Below are 19252 nucleotides of genomic sequence, written 5' to 3'. Positions count from 1 at the left end.
AACATGAGCGTCATTGGTGGATTTATGTTAGGAATGTGTTGCAGAAAGGTCACTGGTTTCTGGGTTTAACTTGTGACCTTCCATGTGGTATTACCTCAAGGCAGCTGTGTGTAAAAGAAAGGGAACAGCTGTGTCTTCACATCGAGTGAAGAATGTCTGTGTCATAAAGACCATTCATGCTTTGTAGAAATAGGCTAGCCATGTGACGTGGTTTGGCCACAACTGCCATCAGTCCTGCATCATCAATTCTAAGATCTAGATCATTGTAAGGGTTGTATGAATCAGAATTTATCCCAGGAACACCGGGCGTGAGGTGAGAATTGACCCTGGATGGGACACCAGTTTAGCATAGGGCACCATGCACACGCACATTTGCACTTCATTCAAATCTAGACCAATCCTCTTACTGGCATGTTTTTGAGAAAACCAGAGAACCCAGAGGAGACCCAAGCAGACATGGGAAGAACATGTGAAATTCCACACGGACAGTAAGCCAAGCTCAGGATTGAATTCAGGACCCTGGAGCTGTGAGATGACAACTCTATGTGCTGCGCCACCACACCACCATCGTTCATACGTCAAGCCAAAACCAACAGGCAACACAGCTTATATACTGTCAGTGCGTTTTATGCTGTGTTTCTCATGCTGGACTTTTTTTTTTTTTTTTTTTTTTTTTGTTTACACATTTTTTTTTTCTCCGCTTTACTCATACTACTGTTAGCAGATGTTTTATCCACTGGTTGTGACAACGAGGTGCAAATCCCAGGACCACCACTGGGTTCCTGACGAGACCCTTAACCCTCTCATGTTTAATTACGTGCTTGTGCTGTATTTTGCTCCACCTCTGAGTTGCTTTAGATAAACGGGTGTTCCACATAAATAAACATAAATGTACCATTTTAGTAGCATGCTGAAACCAGAAGAATTAGTCGCACTTCCATGTTGAAGAGAAGACCTGCTTATGTTTAGTGGCCAACCATAGTTAAAATAAACTTAATGAATAACAAGGCCATGTGCCTGGAGGAAATTATATCAAGTCCCACAGGAAGCTCTTAAACTAAGAGCCATTTAGGTTCATGCCGTGCTACTTTCAAGCTCCTCTTGCATGCTGAGGCCACTGCTGACATTTACTGTATTCATTCACCAGGTGATGAATGATGATGCTTAGCCTGGGGAAGTTTCTGGAAGTTTTGGCTTGGACTCGGCTTCAGTCCTCGTTATAGTTTTGAATGAGAACAGAGGTTCTCCCAGTTCCTCTGTGTTTTGGTTGATCATTGACGTCACCCACACGCCTGAGTGATGCCAGCAGATATGGAGCGGAGTGCCACGCCACAAGCAGCAGTGTGGTGTGGAGCTTTTTTTTTTTTTTTTTTTTTTTAAGTTTTACGTCTCTGCTCGTTTGTAACCTCTTGTGAAAGTTAAGGGGCTTGAGGCTAGTTTGAGTGAGAAAGAAAAAAAATGCCACTGAAACCAGTACCGTCCCACTGCCTCTCTTCTTTGAGGTCATGATTAATGTGACATAGTTTATGAAACTGGCTCAGCGGACAAGCTAGCTGGCCAAAAAAAAAAAACATGTGAGAGGAAAATTGCAGTCTTTGTAAGCCTCTAGTTGTGTTTGATGTGTATTATGTTGGTCAAATGCAAGTCCAGGCTTGCGCACGTGGGCTTACTAGCTCCATGGTGGTCATATGATTAAAGCACACCTGTGCATTATACTGTGGAAGCCCCAGTGGTATAAATTAAACAGAGTTGTGCATGTGTGTGCTTCAGTTTTTTTTTTTTTTTTTTTTTTTTTTTTTTTTTTATAAATTAAGATCACCTCTTGCATTCCTTGTTTACTACTGATTATATAAAACTCTCTTCTGTTTCCTTCCTCTTGCTTTCTGTTTCTCTCTTTCATTCACATTCTCTGTGCTTTTAACCACATGATTAGCACCGTCCCATAGCGACACGGTTCTAAGCAGCTGCCAACTTCACAGCCAGGCCAGGCCCCCCCTTCTCTTTTTTTTTTTTTTTTTTTTTTTTGTTTGTTGTTCTTCCTCCCTGCCCATTCATCAGCAAACCCACATCCTGTCTATTAAACGATGCTCTCTAGACTACATGGAAAGTGTCTGTCCGTCACTGTTTAATCTCTCACATAGCACACACGCTTTCTGTTCTATCTGTAACGTCTTCGAACAGTTTTCTTACACTGTTGACGTGACGATGATGATGATGATGATGATGATTATGCACCTTTGTCATAGTTGCATGTGATCAGAGAAAAGTAGCAGCCGCAGTCAAAAAGTGCTGACTGGGTTTGTATACCCAGCACCCCCCCCCCCCCAAGTGAATGGAGCAAAATCGGAACATTTCCTCTGAGGACGGTGTCAGGCTCCCTGTGATGAGAGCACTCTGTCTGCTGTCTGGAGGCCAGCAGGGCCTTGAGTGAGAGCAGACGGGCTCTTGCTAAATGTGCTGGAGAGATGTAAATTGCCAGGGTGTAGCTGTTGGGAGGGGGAGTGTGTGTGTGTGTGTGCGCGCACCAGCAAGGCCCACCTCTGTCGCAGTCAGCCTGCTGTGTGCTTACTTTTCTGTGCCAAAGCCTCCTGCTCTGCTACTGCGCTGCAAGGATAAGTCATTTTTCTCCGTGTTTCCTTTTTGTCGCTAATGTTCCCCCCCTTCATTATTTCGCCCCCCGACAAGATTTCTGTTCTCTTCTGATTTCTCTTACTTCTGTTCTGCGCCTGTATGAGCCTCTATTACTCATCTGCTACACTCTTACTCCACTTTCACTCACTTTTTTTCCCCCCTTTCTCTCTGCCAGGTTGTGGTCCTTGCTGACTCTTTGTGCTTTGGTTTTTTTTTTTTTTTTTTTTTTTTTTATAAATATGCGCTTGCTTTCCCATCTATTCCTCTCCTCCTTGTCAGTGTCTGTGAGCTCTCGCAGATTCCTTGTGCTGTCTATACACCTTCTTTGTTTCGTGCTTTCTACAACGCTTTCCCCCTCTTCTCTCTGCCATTATTATCTTTCTACTTTGTCTTCGACGGTGTGTTACGGTGCAGCAAATCCACCGTGATCCTATGTTTCGTTACCGTTAATCTTCAGTAATGGTGTAGTGAATCATCAAATTCAATCTTTTACGTTCACTTTTGCTTATTTACTCACAGTAACATTCTCTCATCACTGTATTAACTTGATTGTACACTTCTTCTCCATGAAAAAGAAACATCCAGCCAGTTAGGCTGAATCTCAAATGGCTTCCTGTTCACTTTGTTTGCTCCCTATATAAAGTATAACGTAATGGTGCTATATACTCTAGCAAGTGCATAGTGAGATGCGTAGTGATGTCATTTGAGATTCAGCCACAGAAAACAAGTGCCTTTTTAACATCTGATAATGTTTGAATTCAAACATTATCAGATGTTAATGTCACTTTAGTGAAACCAGAGAAATGTTTGAATTCAAACATCTCTCTGGTTTTGCTAAAGTATTGGCACCCTAGGCTGTGTCTGGGCATCCGTCTGCCATTTGTCTGACAACATGGCCTTCTTATTTTGTTTTTATTTCCAAGTGCTGTTGTCTGCAGTGATAACCTCCATGTCCTCCTCCTTCTTGTTTCATGGGAAAAAGACAAATGTGCTCAACCAGGATCCGGATAATCGCGGGTTCGGATTTCTGTGCCGCTCAGCGCTGTTTGGTGGAGAAGTGCTAGAAATCTTTCTCTCCCCCTCCTCTCTCTGCCAGTTTGAAGTCTCTGCTGTCCCATACTTCATATAAACATTCGTTCTGCCCCCCCCTTTCTCTTTCTCTCTCTCTCTCTCTCTCTCTCTCTCTCTCTCTTTTCTGCATTCTCCCTCTGCCAGTCCAGAGTCCCTGCTGTCTTCCCAGAGTGGTGTGCGTAGGCAGCTTCCGATTGGCATTGCACTCATCCATCCCACACATCCATCATCAGCTCTGCATTCTTCAGCAGCTGGCCAGAGCACTGCAGCTTTCTGCTGCTTTCTTCTGACTATCTTAGGTGCTCTGCTATTAACAGTGAATATGGAGTCAGGTGTCTCAGCCATGTTGGAGATCAGCTCCTGCAGTTACCATGCCGCATTATCAAGCTGACTACTTTGAGTTTTTCGGGAATCATTTCTAGTTTGGAGTAGAGGTTTGTTAATTAGGTGTGGTTTGTTTTTTGTTCTTTGGCTGATAGAATGTGTTTAGAATTTGTTTTAAAAAAGTGTAGTATTTCCAGTCTAGGCAGTGTTTTATAGTTAAAGTCATTTAAGAGATTTTCAGTGACATCTGTATAAAAGTTTGGAAGTCTAATAACATTAATACACATGAAGGTCTAAACATACTGTAGCAATACTGGAAATATTCAGTTTTGATCGAAGTCGACATAATATCCTGACTGATGAGAATTTGTAAAAGTGCTAATGTACACTAATAGTTTTCATCCTTCAGCATTGCAGCATTACTGTGGCTTTATAGTTTACTGCATTTCGAGTTTAGCAGAGCATTATTTTTTTGATCACAGGTATAAGGAAAACATAAATAAGAATATACAGGAGTATATAAGAATATAGAAATGTGGAAGTGAAACCCCAAGAATTAATTACACATTCTTTAAAATGAATTGAGGATGTGAAACACCAAAAGTCGATTAGATGTTTTCTTTAAATAATTTGTCTAGTTTTGTGCTATTAAAAAAAAAAAAAAAAAAAAAAAAAAAAGCAAAAAAAAAAAAAAAAAGCAGTGGTCTGTCCTCTAGTAGTGTCCCACAGATTTGTAATGAAGGCCTTTAAGACGACGGAATTCCGTTTTCTCCCCCCTGTTTGTTTATTTGTTTCCTGTGCAGCAGCCCATTTAACTAATCCACCGAGCGCTTGTTTACCGAAAGGAAAAAGAAGAGGGGGGGGATTTGAAACAGAATTTAAACCGGAGGGGGAGATGATGGAGGAGGGCCGGGCCTTCACACAGCGTCTCTATGGTAATCAGCAGGTGCCTCTGGCTGACGAGAAGAAGCGAGGGCTTTCTTACGAGCGTGAGAAACAGGGGCCGAGTCCTCTCTTCATCCTCCTTCCCCCCATTTTTTTTCCTTTCCTGTAGCGGTGGCAGCGCCCACCCCAGTGGCAGTGGCAGAAAAAGGGAGAGAGAGGAAAAAAAGGGGTGACTGCCAAAAGCTCCGTCCCATCCAGCTGCAGGGGAGAAAGAAAAAGGAGGCCAACAAAAGAGGGGAAGAAAGGAGGGACAGAGCAGAGAGAGAGAGAGACGGAGGCGGAGGCTGAGCGTGGCATGCGTGTGTGGCTCGTCCAGACCATAGACGCGATGGGGGACGGCGTGGATGGGGTTCCGCTGGTGGGAGACTCATTGAGATGCTGGGCGCAGTGGTGGCTGGCACAGCTGCAGGATGCCAGTGCTGAGAGAGAGGGAGAGAGAGGGAGAGAGAGAGAGAGAGAGGGAGGAGGGGGTGACCCAGGAAAAAGACAACAAAAGCACCCCATTCCCAGTTTTTAAGAGTTTAATTCCCTTAATCCTCCACCTTACTGCCTGCCTGCCTCTCTTTCCCCTTTCCCTCATCACACTCTCACTCCTTTTCTTGGCCCTCCTTCTCTCACATACACTCACACACATCACACATACACTCTCTCTCTCCCACACACACACACACACACACACAGTCACCATAGCCTCCTGTTCGCTTTCCTTATCCTGGGAGATGAATGGAAGAGGACAGAATGCAGCGGCTGCTCTCTCAGGAAGTTCTCCCCTTTGGCCATGGGTAGTACACTGAAGGGTCTCTCTCTCTCTCTCTCTCTCTCTCTCTGCCCCCCCCACCCCCCCCCACCCCCCCGTATTTCTCTGTCTTTAGTTCTGTGTCTTCCTCTCTGCCTCTCTCTGTATCTCTCTGCCTGTGTGTCTGTCTGTCTGTCTATCTCTCTGCCCCCCCCCCATATTTCTCTCTGTGTCTTTAGTTCCGTGTCTTCCTCTCTGTATCTGTCTGTCTGTCTGTCACCGCTGTCTTTCTGTTTCTGTGTCTGTGTCTCTGTCTGTGTCTCTGTCCATCTGTCTATCTCTTGCTCTATCTCTGTCACTTTCTGTGTATGTCTGTTTTTTTCTCTGCTGCTGTCTCTGTCTCTCTTTCTGTGTGTCTCTCTCTTTCTCTCTTTGTCTGTCTCTGTCTCCGGCTCTGTCTCCACTGGGTTCACTTAGCCCCCGCTTTCAGTTTCACATGCTTCTCACTCTCTTTCATGTCCTATGTTAACCTCTCACCTTCTCTTTATCCTTTTTTCATTCGGTCTTGTTGCACGTAGAACATGTTTCATGATTCAGTGAGCATTTTGCCGTTGTTCTGTAAAAGCGAAGCCTGTCCTCGTACCACCTACAGACAGAGACAAGTAAAAAAAAAAAAGCCTAGTGAAAAGAAACCTGCGAGGAAGTTTGCTCTCTCTGAATCTCGGAGGTGAACTGGGGGTCTTAAGATTAAAGGTTACACATTTATTATTGGAGGGTTTGAACAATAAACTTGAGTCTGCTCTCTTTGCCATTTCTAGTGACTGCGGAAATGCTGAAGCAGTATGTTTCACGTTTACAGCACTAGAGAAGCTGACGTTTGACCTATTTGTCTTGTATCGCTGGGATTCCCAGACTTTTTGGGCAAACAACCCTGAGCCTTGACCATCCTACGTTATTTTTAAAATTCCAGATTTATAACCTAGCACTCACTTACCAGTCTAGTGTGAAGTGTTGCGGTGGTGTTGGAATATCCATGCCCGGTAGCAGCGGAATCACAAGCGACATCATTATTCACATGCTCACTGCTTATCTTAGGTACATCCGTAAGATCTAAGAGCGAAATTGACTAGACGGCATGTCAGAGCCGAGTCTGTAAAATGTTTAGTGATGTTAAACACACTGCCAAGCTCTGTGTCTCTCAAAACTTTCCGCTGTCGTCATGATTGTTGTTACGGGCTGCGTCTCAAATCAAAAACTCTGACCTTCAAAAGTATTTACTAATCTAGAAAATTCAGATACGCAAAACAGAACTTCGAAGGTCATGTGAGAGGTTTTTAAAATTCAAACACTACTTGTAATAGTATGAATGTGAATATGACTACTAGATCATTTAAAAAATATTAGCTCACAAAATCTATCTTTTAATATTTCTCATATTAAAATAATTGAATGAAACAAAAGAGGAGATTGTGAGTTTTTCCCTCGTGTTTGGGAGCCCCTGTTCTATACGTGATGGAGACACGTTCATAGTGCTGAGCGTTACTCGAAACACTGAACGCCTTCACGTTAATTCCTCCTGCCGTTAGACCAGAGGCGTCAGCTGTAACTACGAAGCGACACATCTGTACTCAGCAAATTCCACCACCTGATAGTCGAACAGCTCGGATTTCTGTCCAGTCCATCAGTCCAGTTTGAAGGGAGAGGGTTTCGAGTGCTGTATAAGCATTTCTGTCAAATGATGTTTTAATATCTCGCTGACTCGGCTCATATGGCTTCAACATTTTAGCGTCACACTTGGACGTTCAGGCTAGGTGTTGCAGTCTGCCAAAAAATGCCAATCTTAGGTGTCGTTGAGGATGTTGTGTTGTCAAAGAGGGAAAAAAAATGTTAGGTGATGTTTTTTTATGTGATCGATGATGTTTTGCATGTCAGAGAGAGAGAGAGGAAGCGCGTGTGAGCATAGTGGTGCCACGAACACTGTTTTTGCTGCTGCTTAGGCAGTGCAGCAGTTGTAAGATAGAGATGAATTGCGTGTGCGTGCGTCTGTGTGTGTGTGTGTGTGTGTGTGTGTGTCAGAAGTAAGTTGTCAGATAGAGATGAATTCTCTTTTGAGTGCTAGAATCTTGCTCTTCATTATATTCCACTTTAGCATCCCTGAGCTCTGCAGCTGTTCTGCATGTATAAGCACTCTATCAGGGCCTGACAGGTCTACACACACACACACACACACACACACACACACACACACACACACACCCTCTCTCACACACAGAGTCATTTATCTCCAATTTATCTCTATCTGACAACAGCTGTAAAATCAGCAGATCTATGCATGTACAGTTTATTGCCGTATACACACACATGTGCACGCACCTTTCCTCCGAGTCACACGTGTCTCTGCATGAAGATTATTATGAAGTGACGTTTAGGGTCTGTCATAAACACAGCATTTTCCTCACACTCGCCTAAACTGTCTGATACGTAAAGAGCAAGTAAACAGCAAGTAAACAGCATAATGTCATATTCTGGCTGCTGAGGCAATAGCTGATCAGCAGTTCCAGATAACACAGTGTCCGTGCCAAATACGGCGCTCTGACTTAACTTACTGGCAGGAGCCGCTGACGCTCTGCTTCCTGTTTGTGTGAACCTCTGATCAGCAGATGCCACATTGTTTTGTGCTGGTTTTGGTTTGATAACGGACATCAGTAAGAGTGTGAGGTAGTAGGTAGAAGTGAGGTAGAGCGTCTCTCGTGAGACTCGCAGCTGAAATGTTTGGAGTGTGTGCAGTCCACCAAGAGATACATGAATTTGGAGTTAGTGTGTGGAGTGTGTACTGGTGCTGGAAAGATGTGCTGTAGTTTAGGAGTTGATAGAAGTTCAGAGACAGCATTGTATGTCTTAATCAGTGAAGTCACTGTTACAAAGTTTCTGCAAATATCTTTTTCTTTTTTTTTTTTTTTTTTGTAAACTTGATATTAAATATAAAAAAAAAGATGTAGTTAAAATTGACTTCTCTGAAAGCTGATCAGGAGTGGATAAATCACGAGCCCCTGCATCCATTTCTTTCTTTCTTTCTTTTTTCTTTCTTTCTTTCTTTCTTTCTGTCTTTCTTTCTGTCTTTATTTCCTTCATTCCGTCTTTTCTTCATTCTTTCTTTCTATCTTTTCTTAATTCTTTCTTTCTTTCTTTCTTTCTTCTTTTAACCCTTTTTTTTAAACACCCCCCCCCCCCCCCTCTTGTTAACCCCCTCTTGTTAACCCCCTCTTTTCCCTAATTTGGTCAACTGCTAATATCCTCCAGCTCTCCCCTGTCACTACAGCTACCACCATGTGCTTTTTCCATGACACTTGAAGCCAACCTCCACATCTTTTCAAAGTGCTTCTCATGCTACGTCACAGAGCAGCGTAACACTTGGAGGAAAGTGCTATCTGCACTCTACTGCATAAATAAGCTCACAGGCCTATGATTGGCTAGTGTCACTGTGATTGACAGGGAGGAGAGAGAATGGCTGTGGCATCGTTAGGAATCTCTGACAGATTCCTGGTGGACAAGTTAATATAACAGTCGCCAGTGTTTGTTTTTTTTTTTTTTTTAAAACTCTACACTCGTCCAAACAATCAGAGAGAGAAAAAACTACTTCCTACTTACCTTCACGAAAGAAAACTTGTTATGATGTGTTTATTTGAACATAACACAGTCCAGTTGGTTCACATCTTTCTGGGTGGTGCAAAGCACCTTGATGCCGTGATGTACGTTCTTCTCACCACCTGCTGAATAACGTGGTCTGACGTGGTCTAAACTATTTTTAATAGATATATTAATACACTTAAACGGATGCTAGATAATCTTTCGAGAATCAGGATGTGGAAACAGTGACAAAACTGAGCAAAATACAGTGAAGCACAAAAGCTATAAATATAATTTCTATCACAGCACACAAGACACCTCACATTTAAACACATCATCGAGTGACAGTGAAGCTGCAGGTTAAACTCACATAATGTCTTTATATGCAATGAGAGCACACAGCTCATGGCTTACATGCTAGTGAAGGGCTTGGCCTTTTTGTCGAGGTTGCAAACATGATGCTTCTTCAGCAGAGACGTTATCAAGAGAGGAGAAAGGATGCAGCTACAAAAAGTCGCTTCTCTCATGGATTCAAAACAATGATTATTTTCCATAGTCTGTGTTAATGCACAGAATTAGCTCTCCATACTTTTCACTATACTTCTAAATCGAATTATTTTCCGCTTTTTAGCCTAGTTATGTTGATGTCTAAGCAAGCATAGCATGGGACTGGGCATCTCTTTAAAACTTTCACTTGCCTAGTGGGCAGGATCTGTGAATGTGTGAATATATGTGTGTGTGTGTGTGTGTGTGTGTGTATGTATATGTATATATCATTTTTTTTTCATCCTGTTCAAAGTATCTTCCAGATTATTTGTACAAGTAAGAAAAACAAATCGGCGATTGCACCTTTAAATTTATAGGCAGTGTAATGAATTTCAGCTTTTTTTCACCTCTGTAGATTTAATCTACAGAACACTCTATGATTCTGCATATCAGTGCCTAATTTTGTGTTATTTTCCACAGCCTGTTATGTCAGATGTGTTTGAATAATAAGAAAAATCCCCAAACCTCCTGATTTTGTAGCTTTATGTCCACATGCTTAGTAACGTTTCATTCTTCTACACGCCATTGTGGACGTTGTTATTGTGACCTCATCGTGAGACACAAACGTGGAAAAACACACTCACAGTCTATACACTTCGTTCCTTGTTTACTGTCTCCTGTACGAGAAACAGGAGCCGAGTGTGAAAAAAGTGGAAGCGATGTGGGTGAAAAAGAGGAAGAGTTGTTGAAAAAAAGGAAATGTAGGTGGATGTGGTGGCGGCGTATGTGTGTATGTGTGGGGGGAAGGTTGGACGATTTCACAGAAGTGATTTTATTAGAAGCTGGCTCATGCGAAAGGGAAGGTGAAAGAGACAAGCAGACGGTCAGGCGGATGTGGTGGGCAGAACAACAGCACCGATCATCAGAGCAGTTCACACGAGCTGCCAGTAGTGTTGCCTTCACTCTGAGAGCTTATGTGGGATTTAGTGGCAGTAAATTTGCTTGTAAATCAGCTTACATGATAGAGTGCAGTCTGTTTTGGGACTTTTTTTTTTCCTTCATAATTCTTTTCAAACTTGTCGTGGGAATCTCAGTACAGTAAATGTGGCTGTTAAACAGTTTATAATTGTTATATAAATCTCTTTAATAAATGACGCATTATTAAAGTTTTATTGCACTGGCAACGGAAACCAGCAAAACAATGTTGGATTGGATAATGGAGAAAATGTATCAGAAATCAGATCCTGATATTGGAACAAATGGCAAAGACTGGAATTATATTTTGAACAGTAATTGAATTCTGGAGCTGGAAATGTTTACATATAAAGAGACTTGACTGTGGTGTGTTTTTTTTTTTTTGGATTGATTTTATTACATTTATACTTTAAATTTACAAAGAAAGTGATTTTTGTGTGAAAGTTTAACTGTAATGTGCTTCAGTTAAATAACCCACATTTTAAATCTTAGTATGACTTGAAGAAACGAATGTCAGGTTATCAGCTGATACTCAAGGTTTCAGTATCACGAAAGAAAATGTGGTAATGTTCCATCTCGGCAAAAACTTTATTTTTTTGAACAGACAGTGAGATGAAGAGTTTGTGACCACAGAAAAGTTGCTCAACATTTGATATTTATCTGATATTCAGGAGCACAGATACTTTGGTTGTTGAAAATAACATAAAATACGCACATGATGCATCGGTATACTAATCTTGCTAACATTACCAATATTGAAGGCTCCTGTTTGGGAATAACTGCACAATAAATAAGTTTTATCAAAGTTTTATCATTATCGCTGAATGCCTGGCCAATATTAAATGCTGAACTTTTCAATTCCTATCCTGCCTCCAGTTTCACAGTTATTTTAAAGAGATTAAAATCTGTAACAGGAACCGTGTTTTCCTACAGAGCCATTTTACTGTATCATGACACAAAAGCACATGCAGATCCCAATAGCAAAAGTAATCAGACAATGGTTTACACAGCTATTATTCTTTTATTTAATGGATAGAAATATCATTCATATTGCCCTTAATGGCTTTATTCAGATTGACAGCAGTATAATTATTAACAGATTAATAGGTTAATCAGATACATCAGGCGAGAGACCCTCCTCCTCCTCCTTCTATAGTTTAACACATACCGCTTTTCCAAAGCCTCAGACACACACCCAGACCTGCAGAGAGAGTTTATACTCTCACTCCTCACACCTGTGCTGCAGTGCACTCACAGAGAAGCTTGTTCCCTTCAACAAGGCCTTGGGTTTGAGTGTTAGTCTGCTAGCTGGCGTCATCGGCTCTGTGCAGTGTTCTGATCTGGCTGAATTATCACAGATCATGGCATCAGTGTATAGGCAAGTATTCCACAGAGCAAGTTCATAAAATCCATTTGAAAAAGACGTTCAAAATCACATTCGTAAATGCGTTCCACTAACAAAGTCCGGGTGCGTCATGTTCCCGCTAATTCAGATGAATCAGTAGTAATCAAGGCTCAAGTGTGTACATGCAGTATTTAAGCAGCCCTGATAATCGATTGCAGAAATAGCAAAAGGTCAATTAAAGACCACAAAGAATGACCTTTTTTTCACCCCATATAGCATAAATCATTTGCTAAATAATTACACAATAAACAGAAATCTCATGAATATTAATAAAGCCCTTGAAGCTTTTTTAATTTTTTGTTTTAACTATTATTATTTAAAACACTTGTAATTATTATTTAAATTATTTAAAACTCATGTGTACTTCTGCTCTGCTTTATTGAGTAGGCTGTGACCAAGCCAAGACTGAAGGAAATGGTTTGTAATTAGACCAAATCAAAAAGGCATGATTTAACAAGCGTTTATCAATTATTACAGTGAAATGATGGATTTAGCAGCACCGTGAACAGAGAAACGACTGGCAGCAGGTCACTGTTCATTATAAAAATGAATCTCAGAATGGTAAAAGGACACACTTGAGTGCAAGGCAAGCCTCCAGGAGGAAGTCCTACTTTTTAATGTCATACATTACCTTCCTGCGTCCTCGATCCTACAGAAATGTGCCACTGATGAGGAAGTGTAGAGCGATGCAGACAGTGTGGGACATTTTATTTTCAGTGTTTTTAGGTTCCCGGTAATTCCAGAATCTATAGCAATTACAGGATCACCTGGGGAAATGCTAGAGGATCTTTCCTGTCCCAAAATGATCTGAGAGCTGGTGGCTTGAACACAGCACACACTACACACTCCCTTATGCGCTGGATTTTCAACAGACAGACATGACCTGGTTGGTCATCCAGGAAATAAGCTTCACTGGAGGCATCTGTTTTTACAGCCTATATTTTATTGTGGAAATGGTAGTTAGATGAATATTGAAAAATATTGTCTACGTTTTGGATGATTTATATAACCTATAAGTGTCTTATTCATGTCCAAGTAAAAATCAAATGGGTTATGAAGAGGGGTGCACGTAACTGGTACACATGTGTGACCAAATTCTGAAATGCACAGTGTTAATTAGTTCAGAGCTCGCGTTAGCGTGGCATCAGCATAGCTAATAGCCATCAACAAACAAATGTTTATTGTTTTTGCTTGAGCAAATGCAATACTGGGGACGATGGCCAGAAAACAAGACATTTAAGCAACTACTTTGGCGTTCCGCCACCTGCAAAGAAACGTCAGACCAAACCTGAGTGAAAGAAAAGAGTTTTCTCTGAAAAATGGCTCCAAGAAGTGTAAAGTATGTGTTCACATCCCCGTCTAGCAAACAAAACTGGTGCTTTTAATATAGGGGCAAGAATAAGGAGCACACGAATGTAGTAAACACTATTGCTAACGAACATGCTAGTCAAAATGAGAAGTCTAGTTGCCTGCTTGCCAAATGGCAAAACAAGATGAATGAAGAACAGCAACCTGCTCTGTGTAATGTTTTTATCATGGCCTTTCATAAGTCTAAACATGCACGTCTTGTGTCTTTCTATGTTGAAAATATTGCTTTATTGATGAGGCTAGGAGTGAAAGTTGGAGGCGCAAATCATTCTCTTGAAGTGGGAAAACGAATAATGCAATGCATTGTGCAGGCGATAAGAATGGAACTGAAGGAAAAGTTGAAGTCAGCTGAATTTTGGCATCTGCTTTTTGATAATTCAGAGGACATGGCTAAAATGGAGCAGGAGGTTGTTTGCATTGTGTATGTGTCCAGCGATGGAGTGTTTACCTCCGATTTCCTTGGATTAATTGAATTGGGTGTCACTCGAACTGTGTAGGATATATCGGATGGGAGTCTTTTCCGTGACTCGGACTTGGATGAGTGGAAGACAAAATTGGTCGGTGTTTGCACAGATGGAGCTGCCGTCAACGTTGGTATGTATAACAGCATTGTCCCAAAGCTACAGCAAATGACTGAATTCCCTTGTGCGTATTCTGTGCAAATACACACACCCTCGAGAACTGTGTGAAATCAGCTGATTGCATGGTGTCGTACTGTGAGACGTTTAATCGCTTCATTGTCAGGCTGCTGCAAATTTATTTACGAAAAAGGTGGAGCAAAAAAAAAAAGAAGACTCAAATTGCTGAAAAGTTTGTGTGACGAGAATGGCATCACTTTTTTGAAATTGGGAAAGTTTCACAATATCAGGTGTTCTGTGTGGAGGCACGAGACACTGTTGAAAATATGAAGGCTGTTATCCAGCCAACCAAATGGCTGTGACTACGGACAGTGACTTGAAGCATGTCCTCTCAGAGCCCTTTCAGTGTTTCTGGCCAACATGCTTGACATAGGCAACATTTTGTAGCTCATATCTCACAGGTTTCATCAGGAAAAGCTGACCACTGGAAAATGTAAAGACAGGCTAATGCTGATGCACATTCACTTGTCAAAAATGACCACAGACACATTTGACCCAAAGCCACCTGTTAACCTATGGGTGCAAACAATTCATCACATATTCAACCAGGGAAGTGCAGCATCATCATCATCCACTATCCAGGAAGCAGGAAGCACATCATCCTGTACCCTAAAGGAAACGGAGGGCAGTGAGGAAGATGACACTTAGTAAGACCATGCTGCTTATAGAGTGAATATCAAACACCACCTCCAGGTGCTCCTCTGAGAAACAACGGTTATCAACCTGTAATATATAGGCTTGCTGTAAATAAGTACAATTCAGTACCAACTGCGTCGACAGGGATGCCTCCACCACCACCAAGTCTAGTCCTTTCAGACATTTGACCTTGCCGTGAGCGTGACTTGTTTGGATCGATTCCGAAATGAAATCACTTCATCTGCTAGCTAAGATAATTGCAGATAAATTCTCCAAACATTCGTGCTAACAAGAACCTCATAATGATGGACAGATGAAAAACATAATGCCTCCACCACCTAGTGGCGGATGCATAAACAATAATGATATCCTAATATTAACGCTTGTTATGTAATAATGTAATAATTATATGCACTAAGTTGACAGAATTTGTTAAACAGTGTAGTGTCGGGACGTTCTTGAGTACCATATCTGTCGCTTCACATATCTGTTGCCCATTGAAACAGACTTTGAAGCCACTTGACTTGCCACTTGTCCTGTAGTATTGATCAAGCTAAACCAAGCTGCCACAGAGCAGATCTGTCCAAAATCATGTTACTTAAGGCTTAAGCTCAGCTTCCTTTGTGGAACTGAAATGGATGGATATTAGTCTTATTGAGGTAACAGGCTTTTGTGGAATAGCCCTCACAGATGATGGTGGCAACCAAACCAACTAATGTTAGTGCTCTAGCTAAAAGACAAGCTTGTGCTAAGAGTTTTGCTCTTTCATCTAGTACTCAGTGACAGTGATGTACTCAGTGACAGTCACATTGATGTGCACTTCTCATGAAAATAAAAAACTGTACTTAAAAATGTTACGACTTTTGGAGAATTCGCTAATGGGAGCAGATAATTATAGCATCTCAGTGATTACTGCTTGGGCTACATCCCAAAACGTCTACTACAGTAGAAAAAAATTCCAATACACAAAGGTGTCCTTGCTGTTTATGGCCTCTCATAGCCTTTAGGTTAATCTACATGGTCGAGAGCTTGCATTAACATTTTTCTACCAGAGAGACTGAGGAATTGTAGCCAAATAATATATCATTTCAAACTTTTATTTTTCCCTAGGTCACATTTATTGCATTCAGTTTCACTGTAGAGTATTATTTGCATTAAATGGTGGTATAATAAATAATTTATCAGCACAAGAAACCCTTCAAATTTCAATTCATTGCTTTTTGATCAATATCTGTGGAACTTGTCGATAAAGTTTGGGGGGCTCATGGGTCAGGTAGACCTGCTACATTACTTGTATTTAAAAAAAAATACACAATCATATGAAGTTATGCAGAAATAGCAAGTTAAGCACTTTAATACTGATGAATAGAAACTAACCTAGTGTATGAATACCCGGGGAGAGGACAACTCTGTGTAGCTATATTATTTTTAACCTCTTTAACAAAGTTTTTTAGTAGTAAATTGTGTTTATGCCCTCAACAGAATGTCAGCCAGTCACTGGTCAGTGTTTAATCGGCTTTGAGCTGTGGTGTTCGGTCCTCTCATCACATGTAAAAGAAATTATTCGAGTCTGGCTAGTGTCTTCATTTTGTCTCAGTTTTGTCAGTTTTTCCACATACTGTACCTGCATGTTCCTGATTCTGGGGGAAAAAAAAGTCCTGCATGCCCAGTAATTAATCCTTTTAGTAAAAGTCATTCCACCATTACCCAAATCACGTCCCAGGGATTCAGTACAAGTAGTGTTATAGTTACAGCACGGAGGAGTGTCACCCCACTGTGAAGCACATTACGTTTAAACATAACGTAAATACCAGATGTTTCACAATGGTCAAGAGAGAGTAGTTTTTTGTTTTGTTTTGTTTTGTTTTTTTTTTTAAATCTGGTTGTCTTTTGTGCAACTACGAATTACACTAACACAAAGTGTAATATATATATATATATATATATATATATATATATATATATATATATATATATATATATATATTGTGTGTGTGTGTATAATGAGAGAGAGAGTGTGAAAGAGCTGGATGTGTGACCTCTCCTGAGGGCTACAGAGTGCGTATTTGTTGGATGCCTGCCTGGCTGACGCACAGCACCCACCCCAACTGGCATGTGTCGGCTGCTCAGTGTGTTCATCTCCTGTGATGATGAGCAATGCCACCCACTGAGGCAGCCATAACATAGTCAGTAGCTATTTCTTGCACACACACAATTACAGAACCAGTGCTCTGGGTTCTTATGCACACATACAATTACATGTCTTTACACGCTAACACACAGAAGTTTGTGGCTGTTATTGTTATTGCCTTGTCTGTGACCACTGTCTGTGAGTTGTACTTCACATTTTGAATTAAGTATAGAAAGGTGAGTGCATGTGCCTTTCTGTAAGTTGCCCCATGGATCCTGTTTCACTTCCCCTCTGTTTATCTCTCTCAGGTTCTCTCTGTCACCAGCACTGTGGCCATGATGTGTCTGCATTGTTGACATGCTGTTCCTGGGCTCACTTGGCAGCTAAACAGATTTGGGAAAGAGAGAGGGAGGAAGGGATGTAGTTTGGGAGGTACACTATATGGCCAAAAGTATGTGGACACCTGACCATCACACTCATATGTGGTTCTTGCCCAAAGTGTTGCCACAAATTTGGAAGCGCACAGTTGTATAGGATGTCTTCGTATGCTGTAGCATTAAGATTTCTCTTCATTGTAACTAAGGGGGGGACAAAAGTAACTAAAGTAACAAAAGAGGGAATAAATCTGGAATGGGATGTTCAACAAGCACATGAGTATGATGGTCAGGTGTCCACAAACTTTTGACCATATATTGTAGGTGCTTCAGCCAGAGTTCTGTTGATCTCCTGTCTTACAGTTCCTACTTTTAAGATGTTTTCTTGAGAGGGTTACGAATAATTAACGTTAGAAAAGCTACAAAAACTAACTTTGCCCTTAGCTCTAAATTATCTTCGATTAAAATCAAACAAAATCTCTCTCACTTGCTGAAATTCTTGCAAACGTTAAGTGATGTTCTGATCGTGGTGCAAACAAACAGATTATAGACTGGCATTTCTAAAAAAACAAACCACTTTCTTGTAAAAGCATGTACAACAAATACTGTTAAAGTGGCTGTAGCTTTAAATGCTTATTGTGGTTAAATGACTTCCATGCTAAAATTTACAAAACCACTTAAATATTCGTCAACACTTTCTTTCGTTGATAGATTTTGTCCTTGAGCTTGCACTAAGAAGATTCTCATTCTGTGCATGTATTAGCTGTGAATTAGTTCATTTATGTAACGCATGGAGTTTGTTTTATTACTGTTTAATCACTATTATTGCCACAGACCAAATAAAATGATCCAGTATTATTTAATATAAATTAAATAAGCCAACCTAAGTCTTTGTGTAACCTAAATACTCGCTCTCAGATCCTACTGAGACTGTCAATGAGTGTGTTATTAATGGCAGGCGCTCTTCGAGGGTACAGATATTGATAAAAGGCTCACAGAGCTAGTATTAAGTATAAACGGTGCTACATGTTATGTGTTAAGTGCTGAATTACAGCGAAAAATTTTTTGCCCGTTTTTGATTAGATTTTGATTGTTACAATATAATAATCATTTCTAACATTTCTCACTTCACTAAACATTTAATAATAAACATTCTCTCGATTCACTTATACATTTTACATGATTAGATTATTATGTTTAGTATTAAAAAAAAAAAGCTAAAATTTTGGGTGTTAAAAAATGTTTGACTGGCAGCATATATTTATTTAAAACGCAGACTTTAAAGAAATAGTGAAACAGTAAAAATGCTTGCATGACCAGTATGTAATTGTTAATATTTCCGTATGGGAATGACCATTGATTTGCAGTCTAACTACATCCATAGCCTACTACTGCTAATCTGCAAATACTAGTTCAAGTTTCAGGTTTACTTGTCATGTAACAAAATGTCAGTCACAATTGTACACTGAAATGATTGTTGTGAGGCTCAGGTGCTCTATAGCTGTGCAATACAGAAAAATATATATATATATGTCAGAAGATAAAAGGGGGAGGAGAGAGGAAAAAGGGGGAAAGAGTTTATTTACAAATATAATATTTATACAAAATATGCAGAATGTATTAGTATGTATGGTATGTGTGCCTAGTTAGTAAAGTGTAAGTAAAGAAAGTATAAAACTTTGGTGAAAAGTGGGGACTAACACAGTAAGATTTTAACAGTGAGAAATAGCAATGTGTCGATTCACTGGATTGAAGCTGGCATGTTTAAAATGTTCCGGATAATAAATACTCCTACAACTGTGATGAATTGAAGTTTGGGGAAGAAATTATTCAGTCACAGTTACTTTTTGTAACCGTGAAAATGAAAATCAGCTGTATCAGCTGTTCTTCTACAGTGACAGAGAG

At 40.6% G+C, this 19252-nt stretch overlaps 1 protein-coding gene across 2 annotated transcripts in view; it reads left to right on the top strand.

Annotated features, from left to right (window-relative positions):
- akt1 (v-akt murine thymoma viral oncogene homolog 1) overlaps positions 1-19252 on the top strand; it is a 60440-nt gene that overhangs the window by 18770 nt on the left and 22418 nt on the right. The gene's annotated exons all lie outside the window — the stretch shown is intronic.

This window comes from Pangasianodon hypophthalmus, chromosome 10, assembly GCF_027358585.1.
Source record: "Pangasianodon hypophthalmus isolate fPanHyp1 chromosome 10, fPanHyp1.pri, whole genome shotgun sequence".
NCBI classification, from domain to species: domain Eukaryota; kingdom Metazoa; phylum Chordata; class Actinopteri; order Siluriformes; family Pangasiidae; genus Pangasianodon; species Pangasianodon hypophthalmus.
Note: the sequence above shows the minus strand (reverse complement) of the source record. Positions and strands in the feature narration are given on the sequence as shown.